At 35.5% G+C, this 15,399-nt stretch overlaps 1 long non-coding RNA gene across 2 annotated transcripts; it reads right to left on the reverse strand.

Moving 5' to 3' along the window:
• Positions 1-3,709: 3,709 nt before the first annotated feature.
• On the reverse strand, positions 3,710-5,129 carry LOC310918094. Of its 2 annotated transcripts, none has more exons than XR_014591587.1 (3): positions 5,076-5,129; positions 4,830-4,975; positions 3,710-4,727 (listed from the first exon to the last, which is right to left on the reverse strand). It is a non-coding gene; the product is annotated as an uncharacterized lncRNA (long non-coding RNA). The 2 variants fall into 2 exon arrangements; XR_014591588.1 differs by having other exon boundaries at positions 5,042-5,107.
• Positions 5,130-15,399: the final 10,270 nt, after the last annotated feature.

Consider the following 15,399-nt stretch of genomic DNA (forward strand, 5'->3'; position numbering starts at 1 on the left):
GAAATGGGAGAAAAGACTTTGGAAATTGGGAAAAAAATCCCTTTGGGAATTGGGAAAATGAAATTTTTGGGAATTGGGGAAAATGATGTTGGAAATTGGGGGAAAAAATTGGAATTGGGGGGGAAAAATGTTTGGGAATTGGGGAAAAAACCCTTTAGGAATTGGGGAAAAAATAATTTGGGAATTGGGGAGAAAAGACTTTGGAATTGGGGAAAAAAACTTTTTGGGAATTGGGAAAAAATCCCTTTGGGAATTGGGGAAATGAAATTTTTGGGAATTGGGAAAATGATGTTGGAAATTGGGGAAAAATTTGGGAATTGGGGAAAAATAATTTGGGAATTGGGGAAAAAATTTGGAATTGGGGGGAAAAATAATTTGGGAATTGGGGAAAAAATCTTTGGGAAATGGGAGAAAAATCTTTTTGGGAATTGGGAAAATGAAATTTTTGGGAATTGGGAAAAATTATGTTGGAAATTGGGGGGAAAAATTGGAATTGGGGGGGGAAAAATATTTGGGAATTGGGGAAAAAACCCTTTGGGAATTGGGGAAAAAATAATTTGGGGATTGGGGAGAAAATACTTTGGAATTGGGAAAATGAAATTTTTGGGAATGGGGAAAATGATGTTGGAAATTGGGGGAAAAAATTTGGAATTGGGGAAAAACCTTTGGAATTGGGGAAAAAAGACTTTGGAATTGGGAAAATGAAATTTTTGGGAATTGGGAAAAATGCCTTTAGAAATTGGGGAAAAAAGTCTTTGGAAATTGGGGGGAAAACCCTTTGGGATTGGGAAAATAAACATTTGGGAATTGGGAAAACGAAACTTTTGGGAATTGGGGAAAAAATGGCATTGGGAATTAGGGGAAAAATTTTGGAATTGGGGGGAAAAAGTTTCGGAATTGGGGAAAAAAACCCCTTTGGGATTGGGGGAAAACCCTTTGGAAATAGGGAGGAAAAAACCTTTGGAAATTGGGAAAAAACCCTTTGGGAATTTCCATTTTCCTTCCCCTTTTCCCCAAAACTCGGTCCTTACCTTTGGAAAGTCGAGCTCTGGTTGGAATTTTGGGCCGGGAGTGGCCGATCCATCCCTGCCCTTGATTTCCGACCCAAATTCCCATTTTATTCTCATTTTTCCCCCCAAAATTCCTTCTTTATTCTTTATTTCTGACCCAAATTCCCATTTTATTCCCTTTTTTCCTCCCAAATTCATCCCAACCCTTTAATTTCCAACAGAAATTCCCATTTTATTCCATTTTTTTCCCCAAATTCCTTCTTTATTCTTCATTTCCGACCCAAATTCCCATTTTATTCCCCTTTTTCCCCTCCAAACTTGCCCTTATTCTTTATTTCTGACAAAAAATCCCATTTTATTCCCTTTTTTTCCCCAAAATCCATCCCTACCCTTTATTTCTGACACAAATTCCAATTTTTATTCCCTTTTTTCCCCCAAATCCATCCCAACCCTTTAATTTCCAACAGAAAAATCCCATTTTATCCCCTTTCCCCCCAAATTCCTTCTTTATTCTTTATTTCCGACAGAAATTCCCATTTTATCCCCTTTTTCCCCCCAAATTCCTTCTTTATTCTTTATTTCTGACCCAAATTCCCATTTTATTCCCTTTTTTTTCCCCAAAAAAATCCATCCCTACCCTTTATTTCCTACAAAAAAATCCTATTTTATTCCAATTTCTCACCCAAATTCCTTCTTTATTCTTCATTTCCGACCCAAATTCCCATTTTATTCCCCTTTTTCCCCCCAAATCCATCCCTAATCTTCATTTCCAACAGAAATTCCCATTTTATTCTCTGTTTTTTCCCAAATTTCTTCTTTATTCTTTATTTCTGACAGAAATTCCCATTTTATTCCCTTTTTTCCCCCCCAAATCTGTCCTTACCTTTTAATTTCCGACCCAAATTCTCATTTTATTCTCATTTTTCACCCCAAATTCCTTCTTTATTCTTTATTTCCGACCCAAATTCCCATTTTATCCCCTTTCCCCCCCCAATTCCCATCATTCCCCTTTGGGAATTTCGTTCTTTGTGTGGAATTTTGGGATTTTTGGGGAATTTTGGGATGTTTTGGGTGCCCTTTGAACATCGTTACCAGACAGTGTTAGAGGCCAGAGAAAATCCAGCACTGACTGGTAAGATGCCCACGGGGGACCAGGAGCCAAAATTCCCAACCATTCCACAGGAAAATTCCAGGAAAAAAAATAAAAAAATGGATTTAATTTGTTGTCTTGGGTCTTGCAGAGGGAAAATTCCAGGAAAAAAAAAAAAAAAAAAAAAAAAAAGGTTTTAATTTGTTGTCTTGGTTCTTTCAGAGGGAAAATTCCAGGAAAAAAACAAAACAAAACAAACCAAAACAAAACAAAACAAAAAAACCAAAAAAAAACCAAAAAAAACACCAAAACAAACCAAACCAAAACAAACCAAAATAAACCAAAAAAAAAGCCTAAAAAATGGTTTTAATTTGTTGTCCTGGTTCTTTCAGAGGGAAAATTCCAGGAAAAAAAAAACCAAAACAAAACAAACAAAACAAAAAACAAACAAACAAACAAACAACAACAAAAAAAAACAACCAAAAAAAACCAAAACAACAAAACAAACCAAAACAAACCAAAAAAAGCCTAAAAAATGGTTTTAATTTGTTGTCCTGGTTCTTTCAGAGGGAAAATTCCAAAGAAAACCCAAAAAATGGATTTTAATTTGTTGTCTCGGGTCTTGTAGAGGGGAAAAAAATTTAAAAAAATAAAAAAAACCCCCAAAAAAACAAAAATAAAACCCCCCAAAAAACCCCCAAAAAACCAAAAAAATCAAAAAATGGTTTTAATTTGTTTTCTTGGTTCTTTCAGAGGGAAAATTCCAGGGAAAAAAAAATAAAAATAAAAATAAAATAAAATAAAATAAAATAAAATAAAATAAAATAAAATAAAATAATGGTTTTAATTTGTTGTCCTGGTTCTTTCCCAGGGAAAATTCCAAAGAAAACCCAAAAAAATGGATTTAATTTGTTTTCTTGGTTCTTGCAGAGGGAAAATTCCAGAAAAAAACCCCAAAAATGGTTTGAATTCATTGAGAATTCCCAGTTCTTCCAGGAAAAAACCCCAAAAATGGTTTGAATTCCTTGTCCTGGTTCTTCCAGAGGGAAAATTCCAGGGAAAATCCCAAAAATGGATTTAATTCCTTGTCCTGGTTTTTCCCAATGGGAAAATTCCAGGAAAAAACCCCCAAAATTATTTTAATTCCTTGTCCCAGGACAGAATTCCAGGGAAAATAATAAAAAAATGGTTTGAATTTATTGGGAATTCCCAGTTCTTCCAGGAAAAAACCCCAAAAATGGTTTTAATTCCTTGTCCTGGTTCTTCCTGAGGGAAAATTCCAGAAAAAAAAAACCCAAAAATGGTTTGAATTTATTGGGAATTCCCAGTTCTTCCAGGAAAAAACCCCAAAAATGGTTTTAATTCAGGGAATTCCAGGGAATTCAGGCAGAATTCCAAGGGAAAAACCCCCAAAATGATTTTAATTAATTGGGAATTCCCAATTCTTCCAGGAAAAACCTCAAAAAATGGTTTGAATTCCTTGTCCCGGTTCTTCCCCAGGGCAGAATTCCAAGGAATGGATTTAATTCATTGTCCCGGTTCTTCCAGTGGGAAAATTCCAGGAAAAAAAAACCAAAAATGGTTTTAATTTGTTGTCCCAGGACAGAATTCCAGGAAAAAAAATCCCCAAAAAATGGTTTTAATTAATTGGGAATTCAGGAAAGGGAAAAGGGGCTGGTGCTGGAGGAGGGTGTGAAATCCTGGTGGGTTTTAGGAAGGAAAAAAAGGAGAAAAATGTGATTTAATGCAGGTTTAAAAGAAAAAAAATGTGATTTAACACAAGTTTAAAATAGAAATATGGAGTTAAATCTGATTTAAGGCAGATCTGAAAGGGAAATGTGAGATTAAAATGGTTTAAAACAGAACTGGAAGGGAAATAGGAGGTTAAACCTGACTTAATTGAGATCTAAAATAAAAAAAAAATGAAGATAAATCTGATTTAATCTGGATCTAAAAGAGAAACAGGAGCTGGAAGGGAAATAGGAGGTTAAATCTGATTTAATCCAGATCTAAAAATAAAAATATGAAGTTTAGATGGATTTAATCCAGATCTAGAAAATAAATGAGAGGTTAAATCTGATTTAATCCAGATCCAAGAATAAAACCATGAAGATAAACCTGATTTAATTTGGATCTAAAAAAGAAATGAGAGGTTAAATCTGATTTAATCCAGATCCAAAAATAAAAATATGAATTTTAGCCGGATTTGGGCCCCAAACCTGGATTTGCTGAGCCGGAATTAAACCCCCAAACCTGGATTAGTTAAACCTGGGAATAAAATTCCAAACCTTGACTTGTTAAACTGGGATTAAAACTCCAAACCTGGACTAGTTAAACTGGGAATGAAACACCAAACCTGGATTTCTTAAAATAGGATTAAATCCCCAAACCTGGACTAGTTAACCCTGGGTTAAAGCTCCAAACCTGGACTAGTTAAACTCAGATTAAACCCCCAAACCTGGATGAATTAAACTCAGATTAAACCCCCAATAAACTCAGATTAAACCCCCAAACCTGGATGAATTAAACTCAAATTAAACCCCCAAACCTGGATGAATTAAACTCCCAAACCTGGATGAATTAAACTCAGATTAAACCCCCAATAAACTCAGATTAAACCCCCAAACCTGGATGAACTAAACCCCCAAACCTGGATGAATTAAACTCAAATTAAACCCCAAACCTGGATGAATTAAACTCCCAAACCTGGATGAATTAAACTCCCAAACCTGGATGAATTAAACTCAGATTAAACCCCCAAACCTGGATGAATTAAACCCCCAAACCTGGATGAATTAAACTCAAATTAAACCCCAAACCTGGATGAATTAAACTCAAATTAAACCCCCAATAAACTCAGATTAAACCCCCAAACCTGGATGAGTTAAACTGAATTAAAACTCCAAACCTGGACTAGTTAACTTGAATTAAACCCGCAAACCTGGATGAATTAAACTCAAATTAAACCTCCAAACCTGGATGAATTAAACTCAGATTAAACCCCCAATAAACTCAGATTAAACCCCCAATAAACTCAGATTAAACCCCCAATAAACTCAGATTAAACCCCCAAATCTGGATGAATTAAACTCAAATTAAACCCCCAATAAACTCAGATTAAACCCCGAAACCTGGATGAATTAAACTCAAATTAAACCCCCAATAAACTCAGATTAAACCCCCAAACCTGGATGAGTTAAACTCAAATTAACCCCCCCAAAGGTGATTTTTTGGGCGGATTTTGGCTCTCTCGGCGCGCAGGAAACCCCCTCATCATCATTACCAGGCAGTATTAGAGAGGCAGAAATCGTCCAATGCTGCCCAGTAAGATGGTGAGGACGTCTCAATGTCAAATGCTCCAAAATTCACTTTTTTTTGGAGCAAAAATAATGAAAAAAAATTGGGAAAAAAAAAAAATCTCGAAGGAAATTGGGAAAAAAAAATTCATGAAAAAATTTGGGGTGAAAAAATTGCCCCTAAAAGAATTTTGGGGAAATAATTCCTGGAGAAATTTGATAAAAAAATTCTCCTGAAGGAATTTGGGGAAAAAAAAAATCCTGAAAAAATTTGGGAAAAAAATTCCCCAAAAGAATTTGGGAAAAAAAAAGATTCTTAAAGGAATTTGGAAAAAAAAAAAACTCCTGAAGGAATTTGGGAAAAAAAAAATCCTGAAAAAATTTTGGGGAAAAAAATCCCAAAGGAATTTGGGGAAAAAAAATTTCCAATAAATATTTGGGGGAAAAAAAGATCCTGAAGGAACTTGGGAAAAAAAAATTCCCAAAAGAATTTGGGGAGAAAAAAAAAATCCCGAAGGAATTTGGGCAAAAAAATTTCCCCCAAAGGAATTTGGGGGGGAAAAAAAAAAATTCCCTGAAAAAATATTGGGAAAAAAAAATTCCTGAAGGAATTTTGGGAAAAAAAAATCTTGAAGGAATTTGGGAAAAAAAAAAATTCCTGAAGGGATTTGAGGGAAAAAGAAAAATCCTGAAGGAATTTGGGGGAAAAAAAAATTCTCGAAGGAATTTTGGGGAAAAAAAATTCCTGAAGGAATTTGGGAAAAAAATTCCAAAAGAAATTTGGAAAAAAAAAATTCCTGAAAAAATTTGGGAAAAAAAATTCCCAAAGAAATTTGGGGAAAAAAAATCTTGAAGGAAATTGGGGAAAAAAAATTCCTGAAAAAATTTGGGGAAAAAAAATTCCTGGAGAAATTTGGGAAAAAAAATTCCCAATTACCCCAATATTTAATAGTAATAATAATAATAATAATAATAATAATAGTAAAGAAACAATTCCCCCAAACTCCCCAATATTTAATAATAATAATAATAATAATAATAATAATAATAATAATAATAATGAAGAAAACAATTCCCCAAATACCCCAAATATATAATAATAATAATAGTTATAACAATAATAATAATGTAGTTAATAAAATAATTCCCCCAAATGCCTCAATATTTAATAATAATAATATTGATAAATTAATAAAGAAAATAATTAATAACCAGTAAAAACCCAGTTAAAAACTCACTAAAAACCCAGTTAAACCCCATTAAAACCAGTTCAAACCCATCAAAACCAGTTTAAAACCAGTTCAAAACCAGTAAAAACCCAGAAAAAAAAAAATTAAAACCAGTTAAAAACCAGCTCAAAACCCAGTTAAAAACCCAGTTAAAACCCATTAAAACCAGTTCAAAACCCAGTTCAAAAACCAGTAAAAACCCAGAAAAAAAATTAAAATCAATTCAAAATCCAATTCAAAATCTGTTAAAAACCAGTTCAAACCCAGTTAAAAACTCACTAAAAATCCAGTTAAAACCCAGTTAAAACCCATTAAAAATTTAAAATTAGTTGAAAACCAGTAAAATCCAGTGAAAAACCAGTTCAAAACCAGTAAAAACCAGTTTAAAAACCACTTTAAAACCCAGTAAAAACCAGTTTAAAACTGTTCAAAACCAGTTTAAAACCCCCCCTAAAATCAATTAAAAACCAGTTAAAAAAACAGTTCAAAATCAGTTTAAAATGGGTTTAAACCATTTAAAAACCAGTTTAAAACTGTTCAAAACCAGTAAAAAAAACACCCCAAAATAATTTAAAAATCAGAAGAAAAAAACCAGTTCAAAATCAGTTTAAATTGGTTCAAAAATGTCAAAAAATTCACTCAAAATTCAATAATTTTGAGGAAAAAAATCCTCAAAAAGTCAAAAAACATCAAAAAAGTCCCAACTCAACAAACAAAAAGTTCCAAAAAATCCCAAAATAACCAAAACCCACCAAAAATCTACAAAATGAGAAAAAAAATTGTCAGAAAATACAATAAAACCAAAGAAAAATAAAATAAAATAAAATAAAATAAAATAACTCAAAAAATTCCCAATTTTTTGGGCAAAAATGGGGAAATAAATCAAATTTTTATTTTGTTTTAGGTGAGAATGTGGAAAAGTGGCAGAAAAAAAGGGGAAAAATGAGGAAAAACTTGAGAAAAAAAGGGAAATTCACCTAAATCCCTGAAAATGAAATAAAATCAAATTTATTTTACCTTCTCCTTCCTCCAAATTTCAGGAAAAAATCAGGAAAAATTCAGGAAAATCCGGCACTGGAAATAAAGACAAAAAAATTAAAATATTTTTTGGATTTTTTTGGTTTTGAGCATTAAAAAGAACAAAATAAAATAAAATAAAATAAAATAATTTTTTAAAAAAAGAATAAAAATAAGAATAAAAATAAACAAAAATAATAAAAAATAATAAAAATAATAATAAAAAATAAAATAAAATAAAAATAAAATAAAAATTAAAATAAAAATAAAAGCTAAAATTAAAAAATAAAAATAAAAATAAAGAATAATAAACATAAAAATAATAAAAAGTAAAAATAAAAATAAAAATAAAAATAAATAATAATAATAATAATAAAGGAATAAAAATAAATTAAAAATAAAGAAGAATAAAAATTTAAAAAATAAAAAATAAAAATAAAAAAGAATAAAAATAAAATAATAAAAAATAAAAAAATAATTTAAAAAGGAATAAAAATAAAAATAAAAATAAATTAAAAATAAAAAGAATAAAAATTTAAAAATAAAATAAAAAATAAAAAGAAAAAAGAATAAAAATAAAAAATAAAAAATAAAAATAATAATTATAATAATAATTATAATAATAAAGGAATAAAAATAAAAATTAATTAAAAATAAAAAAGAATAAAAATCTAAAAAATAAAAAATAAAAAATAAAAAAAGAATAAAAATAAAATAAAAAATAAAAAATAATTTAAAAAGGAATAAAAATAAAAATAAATTAAGAATAAAAAAGAATAAAAATTTAAAAAATAAAAATAAAAATAAAAAAAAGAATAAAAATAAAATAATAAAAAATAAAAATAAAAATAAAAATAAATAATAATAAAAAAGGAATAAAAAAATAAATAAAAATAAATTAAAAATAAAAGGCCCAAAATGGCTCCTCCCAACAGATTTTTCCACTCAAATCAAACCAAAAAAAATTCCAATTTATTTTCTTTTCTTCCCAACTTCTTCCTTTAATTTCTCTTATCTTGGACTGGATTTGGAGCAGGAAAAGAGGAAAAAATAAAAGAGAAATTGAGAGTGAGAAAAAGCTCATTAAATTTTGAGTAATTAAAGAGCTGATTAAAAGGGTCGTTACTCAGAGTCGGATTTTCCATCCTCAGTTTGAGTCAAAAACCAGGAAATCCTCCCTTAAATCCAAATATTCCAAATCCCAGAAATATTGGAAGAATCCCCTTCAATTTTATGCTCATTTTATGTTAATTTTATGCTGATTTTATATCAATTTCATTTGGATTTAATCAGATTTCCTCAATATTTCCATTTATTTCAGAACCAGCACCAAACTCAGATTTCCAATCCTCACTTTGAGTCGAAAACCAGGAAATCCTCCCTTAAATCCAAATATTCCAAACCCAAAAATCTTGTACGAACCCCCTTCAATCTCATCCTCATTTCATGTCGATTTTATTCGGATTTAATCAGATTTTCCTAATTTTCCTTTTTATTTCACAACCAGCACCAAACTCAGATTTCCAATCCTCACCTTCGCTCCCAAAACCAGGAAATCCTCCCTTAAATCCAAATATTCCAAACCCCAGAAATATTGGAAAAATCCCCTTCAATCCCATCGTCGTTTCCTATTGACTTTACCTGGATTTTCCCAATATTCCTTTTTGTTCTCATAACCAGCACCAAACTCAGATTTCCAATCCTCACCTTGAGTCAGAAACCAGGAAATCCTCCCTTAAATCCAAATATTCCAAACCCACAAATCTTGTACAAACCCCTTCCAACCCCATCCTCATTTCCTACCGACTTCATCTGGATTTTCCCAATATTCTATTTCTATTCCATAACCAGCACCAAACTCAGATTTCCAATCCTCGCCTTCACTCCCAAAACCAGGAAATCCTCCCTTAAATCCAAATATTCCAACCCCACAAATCTTGTACAAAGCCCTTCCAACCCCATCCTTGTTTCCTATAAATATTATTCAAATTTCATCAGAATATCCCAATATTTTTTTTATTCTCAGAGCCAGCACCAAACTCAGGTTTCCAACCCTCACCTTCACTCCCAAACCAGGAAATCCTCCCTTAAATCCAAATATTCCAAACCCACAAATCTTGTACAAAGCCCTTCCAATCCCATCGTCGTTTCCTATCGATTTGATTTGGATTTTCCTAATTTTCCTTTTTATTCTCATAACCAGCACCAAACTCAGGTTTCCAATCCTCACCTTGAGTCGAAAACCAGGAAATCCTCCCTTAAATCCAAATATTCCAAACCCAAAAATCTCGTACGAACCCCTTCCAACCCCATCCTTGTTTCCTATAAATATTATTCAAATTTAATCAGAATATCCCAATATTTTTTTATTCTCAGAGCCAGCACCAAACTCAGATTTCCAATCCTCACCTTGAGTCGAAAACCAGGAAATCCTCCCTTAAATCCAAATATTCCAACTCCACAAATCTTGTACAAACCCCTTCCAATCCCATCCTCATTTCCTACCGACTTCATCTGGATTTTCCCAATATTCTATTTCTATTCCACAACCAGCACCAAACTCAGATTTCCAATCCTCGCCTTCACTCCCCAAACCAGGAAATCCTCCCTTAAATCCAAATATTCCAAACCCCAGAAATCTTGGAAAAACCCCCTTCAACCCCATCCTCATTTCATATAAATATTATTTGGATTTAATCAGATTTCCTCAATATTTCCATTTATTTCAGAACCAGCACCAAACTCAGGTTTCCAATCCTCACCTTCACTCCCAAACCAGGAAATCCTCCCTTAAATCCAAATATTCCAACCCCAAAAATCTTGTACAAACCCCTTCCAATCCCATCGTCGTTTCCTACCGACTTTAACCCAATTTTCATCCAATTTTCGTCCAATTTTCGTCCGATTTTCGTCCGATTTTCAGCAGATTTTCCAGCCCCTCCTTTTTCTCCCTGAGCTTTCCGTGACACCTGGCCCAGAACAGTTTTTCCCCCTCCTTTTTTTCTTTCTTTCTTTCTCAGATCTGCCCCAACTGGTCGAACTGGTTGTAAAATGAACGTTTGGATTTGTGCTCTGCCCTCCCTTCCCCTCCCCCCAAGAGCCAGAACACAAAACCTGATCTGTCCAACAACAGGAAAAAAAAAAAAATAAATTCATGAATCCACCTGGGGGGAGAAGGAGGAAGAGAAAAAAAAAAAAGAAAAAAAAAATTGGAGAGAAAGTGAAGGAAAAATCAGTGGAAAAGTAGAAAAACGACGTTGAAAAGTCGTTATTTTTTTTGGTGTTTCTATAAATCTCTTTTTTTTGGGGGGTTTTTTTGAGTTGTTTTTTTTTTTCTGGATATTTTTTGGATCTGAGGGGGGAGAAGGAGGAAGAGAAAAAAAAAAAGAAAAAAAAAATTGGAGAGAAAGTGAAGGAAAATCCGTGGAAAAGTAGGAAAAAGGCGTCAAAAATTCTTTTTTTTTTTGGTGTTTCTATAAATCTCTTTTTTTTTTTGGTTTTTTTTGGGTTTTTTTTTTTCCTGGATATTTTTTGGATCTGAGGGGGGAGAAGGAGGAAGAGGAAAAAAAAATGAAAAAAAAAAATTGGAGAGAAAGTGAAGGAAAAATCCGTGGAAAAGTAGGAAAAAGACGTCGAAAAGTCGTTATTTTTTTGGCGTTTCGTAAATACCTTTTTTTTGGGGTTTTTGGGGGGATTTTTTTTGGTTTTTTGGGGTTTTTTGGGGGTTTTTTGGGGGTTTTTTTGGTTTTTTGGGGGGTTTTTTTGGGTTATTTTGGGGTTTTTTTAGGGGTTTTTTGGGGGTTTTTTTAGGGTTTTTTTGGGGGTTTTTTTTGGGTTTTTTGGGGTTTTTTTTAGGGTTTTTTTTGGGCGTTTTTTGGGGTTTTTTTGGGGGTTTTTTGGGGTTTTTTTTGGGTTTTTTGGGGTGTTTTTTGGGGGTTTTTTTTGGGGTTTTTGGGGGGTTTTTTTGGGGTTTTTTTTTTTGGGTTTTTTGGGGTTTTTTGGGGGGTTTTTTTGGGGGTTTTTTGGGGGGTTTTTTTGGATTTTTTTCCTGGATATTTTTTGGATCTGAGGGGGGAGAAGGAGGAAGAGAAAAAAAGGGGAAGAATCCCAGAGAAAGTGAAATGGAGGGAAGGAAAATCCATAAAAAATAGGAAAAAACCTTCGAAAAGTCGATTTGGGTTTTTGTGCTCTAAAAATCCCCTTTTTTGGGTTTTTTGGGGTTTTTTTGGGGTTTTTTTAGGGTTTTTTGGGGTTTTTTTTGGTTTTTTGGTTTTTTTTTTTTTTAGGGTTTTTTGGGGTTTTTGGGGGGTTTTTTTTAGGGTTTTTTTGGGGCTTTTTTGGGGTTTTTTTTTGGGTTTTTTTGGGGGGTTTTTTTTAGAGTTTATTTGGGGCTTTTTTGGGTTTTTGGGGGGTTTTTTGGGGTTTTTTGGGGCTTTTTTTTTGTGTTTTTTGGGGGGTTTTTTTGGGTTTTTTGGGGGGTTTTTTGGGGGTTTTTTTTTGGACTTTTTTCCTGGATATTTTTTAGATCTGAGAAGAGAAAAGGAAGAAAAGGAAAAAAAAAAGGCCACAATTCCAGACAAAGCAAAACAGAGAAAGGAGAATAAAATAAAATAAAATAAAATAAAATAAAATAAAATAAAATAAAATAAAATAAAATAAAATAAAATACAACGAGAAATTAATTTTTTTCACACTCCACAACCCCTTTTTTTTTTAATTTTTTCCCCCCTAAATCCATTTTTTTAAAATCTTACCACGAATAATCTTCATTTCTGGAGAATCCCAAGAAGCCGCATCAACCTCCAGGTGAGCAAAAAAAGGGTGGAAAAAAACACCTTTTTTTTTTTCTGGGAGGAGCAGTCGGGGAGTCGGTTTTTTTATTTTCTTTTTTTCTTTTTCCTTGTTCCGCGTCGTGGCGAGAAAAGGGCGACCTTGGATTTCCTAAAAAAAGGGGGGGAGAGAAAAAAAAAATTGGAAAAAAAACACGAATACACCTTGTTAATCTGAAAAAAAAATGAGATTAAATAAGAAAATAAAAAAAAAATATAAAATTTCCTAAAAAAAGGGGGGGAGACAAAAAAAAATTGGCAAAACAACACGACTACACCTCGTTAAACTGTTGAAAAAAATGAGATTTAAAGAAGAAAATTGTAAAAAAATATAAAAAATAGATTTCCTAAAAAAAGGGAGGGAGAGAGAAAAAAAAAATGGCAAAACAACACGAATACACCTCGTTAAACTGATAAAAAAATGAGATTTAAAGAAGAAAATTATAAAAAATATATAAAAAATAGATTTCCTAAAAAAAGGGGGGGAGAGACAAAAAAAAATTGGCAAAAAACCACAAATACACCTCGTTAAACTGTTGAAAAAAATGAGATTAAATTAAGAAAATTATAAAAAAAATATAAAAAAATAGCTAAAGAAGAAAATGATAAAAAAATATAAAAAAATATTAAAAAAAACTTTCCTAAAAAAAGGGTGGAGAGACAAAAAAATTGGCAAAACAACACAAATACACTTCATTAAACTGTTGAAAAAAAATAAGATTAAAGAAGAAAATTATAAAAAAATATAAAATTTCCTAAAAAAAGGGGGGAGAGAGAGAAAAAATTAGCAAAACAACACGACTACACCTCGTTAAACTGTTGAAAAAAATGAGATTAAATTAAGAAAATTATAAAAAATATAAAAAATAAAAGGAGGAAGGAAAAGTGGAGGTTGAAGGCCAAACCGAGCGCGACGAGCCGGAGTCGAGCTGCGTGTCGGGGCCGGAACTGAGGAGGGAAATAAAGAGAGAGAGAAAAAGGCCGAGGATCGTCTTACATGGAGCTCCGGGCCCTTCCCTGCGCAGGTGCAACACCTGAGCTGGCCAATGGCAGAGCTCCACACCCCACAGGTGTGGCCTCACCTGGAGCTCCACACCCCACAGGTGTGGCCTCACCTGGAGCTCCACAGCCCCACAGGTGTGGCCTCACCTGGGAACACCAATGGAGCTCCACAGCCCCACAGGTGTGGCCTCACCTGGGAGTGCCCCACAGCCCCACAGGTGTGGCCTCACCTGGGAGTGCCCCACAGCCCCACAGGTGTGGCCTCACCTGGGAGTGCCCCACAGCCCCACAGGTGTGGCCTCACCTGGAGCTCCACAGCCCCACAGGTGTGGCCTCACCTGGGAGTGTCAATGGAGCTCCACAGCCCCACAGGTGTGGCCTCACCTGGGAGTGCCCCACAGCCCCACAGGTGTGGCCTCACCTGGGAGTGCCAATGGAGCTCCACAGCCCCACAGGTGTGGCCTCACCTGGAGCTCCACAGCCCCACAGGTGTAGCCTCACCTGGGAGTGCCCCACAGCCCGACAGGTGTGGCCTCACCTGGGAGTGCCCCACAGCCCCACAGGTGTGGCCTCACCTGGGAGTGCCCCACAGCCCCACAGGTGTGGCCTCACCTGGGAACACCAATGGAGCTCCACACCCCACAGGTGTGGCCTCACCTGGAGCTCCACAGCCCCACAGGTGTGGCCTCACCTGGGAGTGCCAATGGAGCTCCACAGCCCCACAGGTGTGGCCTCACCTGGAGCTCCACAGCCCCACAGGTGTGGCCTCACCTGGGAGTGCCAATGGAGCTCCACAGCCCCACAGGTGTGGCCTCACCTGGGAGTGCCAATGGAGCTCCACACCCCACAGGTGTGGCCTCACCTGGAGCTCCACACCCCACAGGTGTGGCCTCACCTGGGAACACCAATGGAGCTCCACAGCCCCACAGGTGTGGCCTCACCTGGGAACACCAATGGAGCTCCACACCCCACAGGTGTGGCCTCACCTGGGCAGTGCCCCACAGCCCCACAGGTGTGGCCTCACCTGGGAGTGCCCCACAGCCCCACAGGTGTGGCCTCACCTGGGCAGTGCCCCACAGCCCCACAGGTGTGGCCTCACCTGGAGCTCCACAGCCCCACAGGTGTGGCCTCACCTGGGAGTGCCCCACAGCCCCACAGGTGTGGCCTCACCTGGGAGTGCCCCACAGCCCCACAGGTGTGGCCTCACCTGGGGTGGGGTTTGGGTTGACAAAGGTTGGGTTATTGTTCAGGGAGGAGGAGGAGGGGAAGGGAAGGGAAGGGAAGGGAAGGGAAGGGAAGGGAAGGGAAGGGAAGGGAAGGGAAGGGAAGGGAAGGGAAGGGAAGGGAAGGGAAGGGAAGGGAAGGGAAGGGAAGGGAAGGGAAGGGAAGGGAAGGGAAGGGAAGGGAAGGGAAGGGAAGGGAAGGGAAGGGAAGGGAAGGGAAGGGAAGGGAAGGGAAGGGAAGGGAAGGGAAGGGAAGGGGGTCAGGCCAGGCTGAGGGCAGGGATATTCTCAAAGGGAGTTATTTATGCTGAATTTTCTGTCTAATTCAGGCTTTATAAAGATAAAAAAGTCCCTCTGCAGCTCTCCTGGAGCCCCTTTAGGCCCTGGAAGGGCCATAAACTCTCCGCCTCCTCCTGCACCCCCTTAAAATTTGCAAATTCCATTCCAAGTCCTTGTCACACTCACAGGGAACAATTTATTCCCAATTTTCCACCTAAACCTGATTTTATCCAGCCCAAACCCGTTCCCTGTGTCCATTTCTTGTCCCAAATCCTTCTCCTGGAGCTCCTTTAGGCCCTGGAAGGGCTCTGAGCTCTCTCCATTTAAAATAAAAATAAAATACTTGAAAAATAAGAGCATTGAAAAAAAAAATTATTTTAAATGAAAGGGTTTCAAATAAAAGAATGGGTAAAAGTTAGAGCTG

Source organism: Zosterops lateralis (assembly GCF_965231275.1).
Source record: "Zosterops lateralis genome assembly, chromosome: 22".
Classification (NCBI taxonomy): Eukaryota; Metazoa; Chordata; class Aves; order Passeriformes; family Zosteropidae; genus Zosterops; species Zosterops lateralis.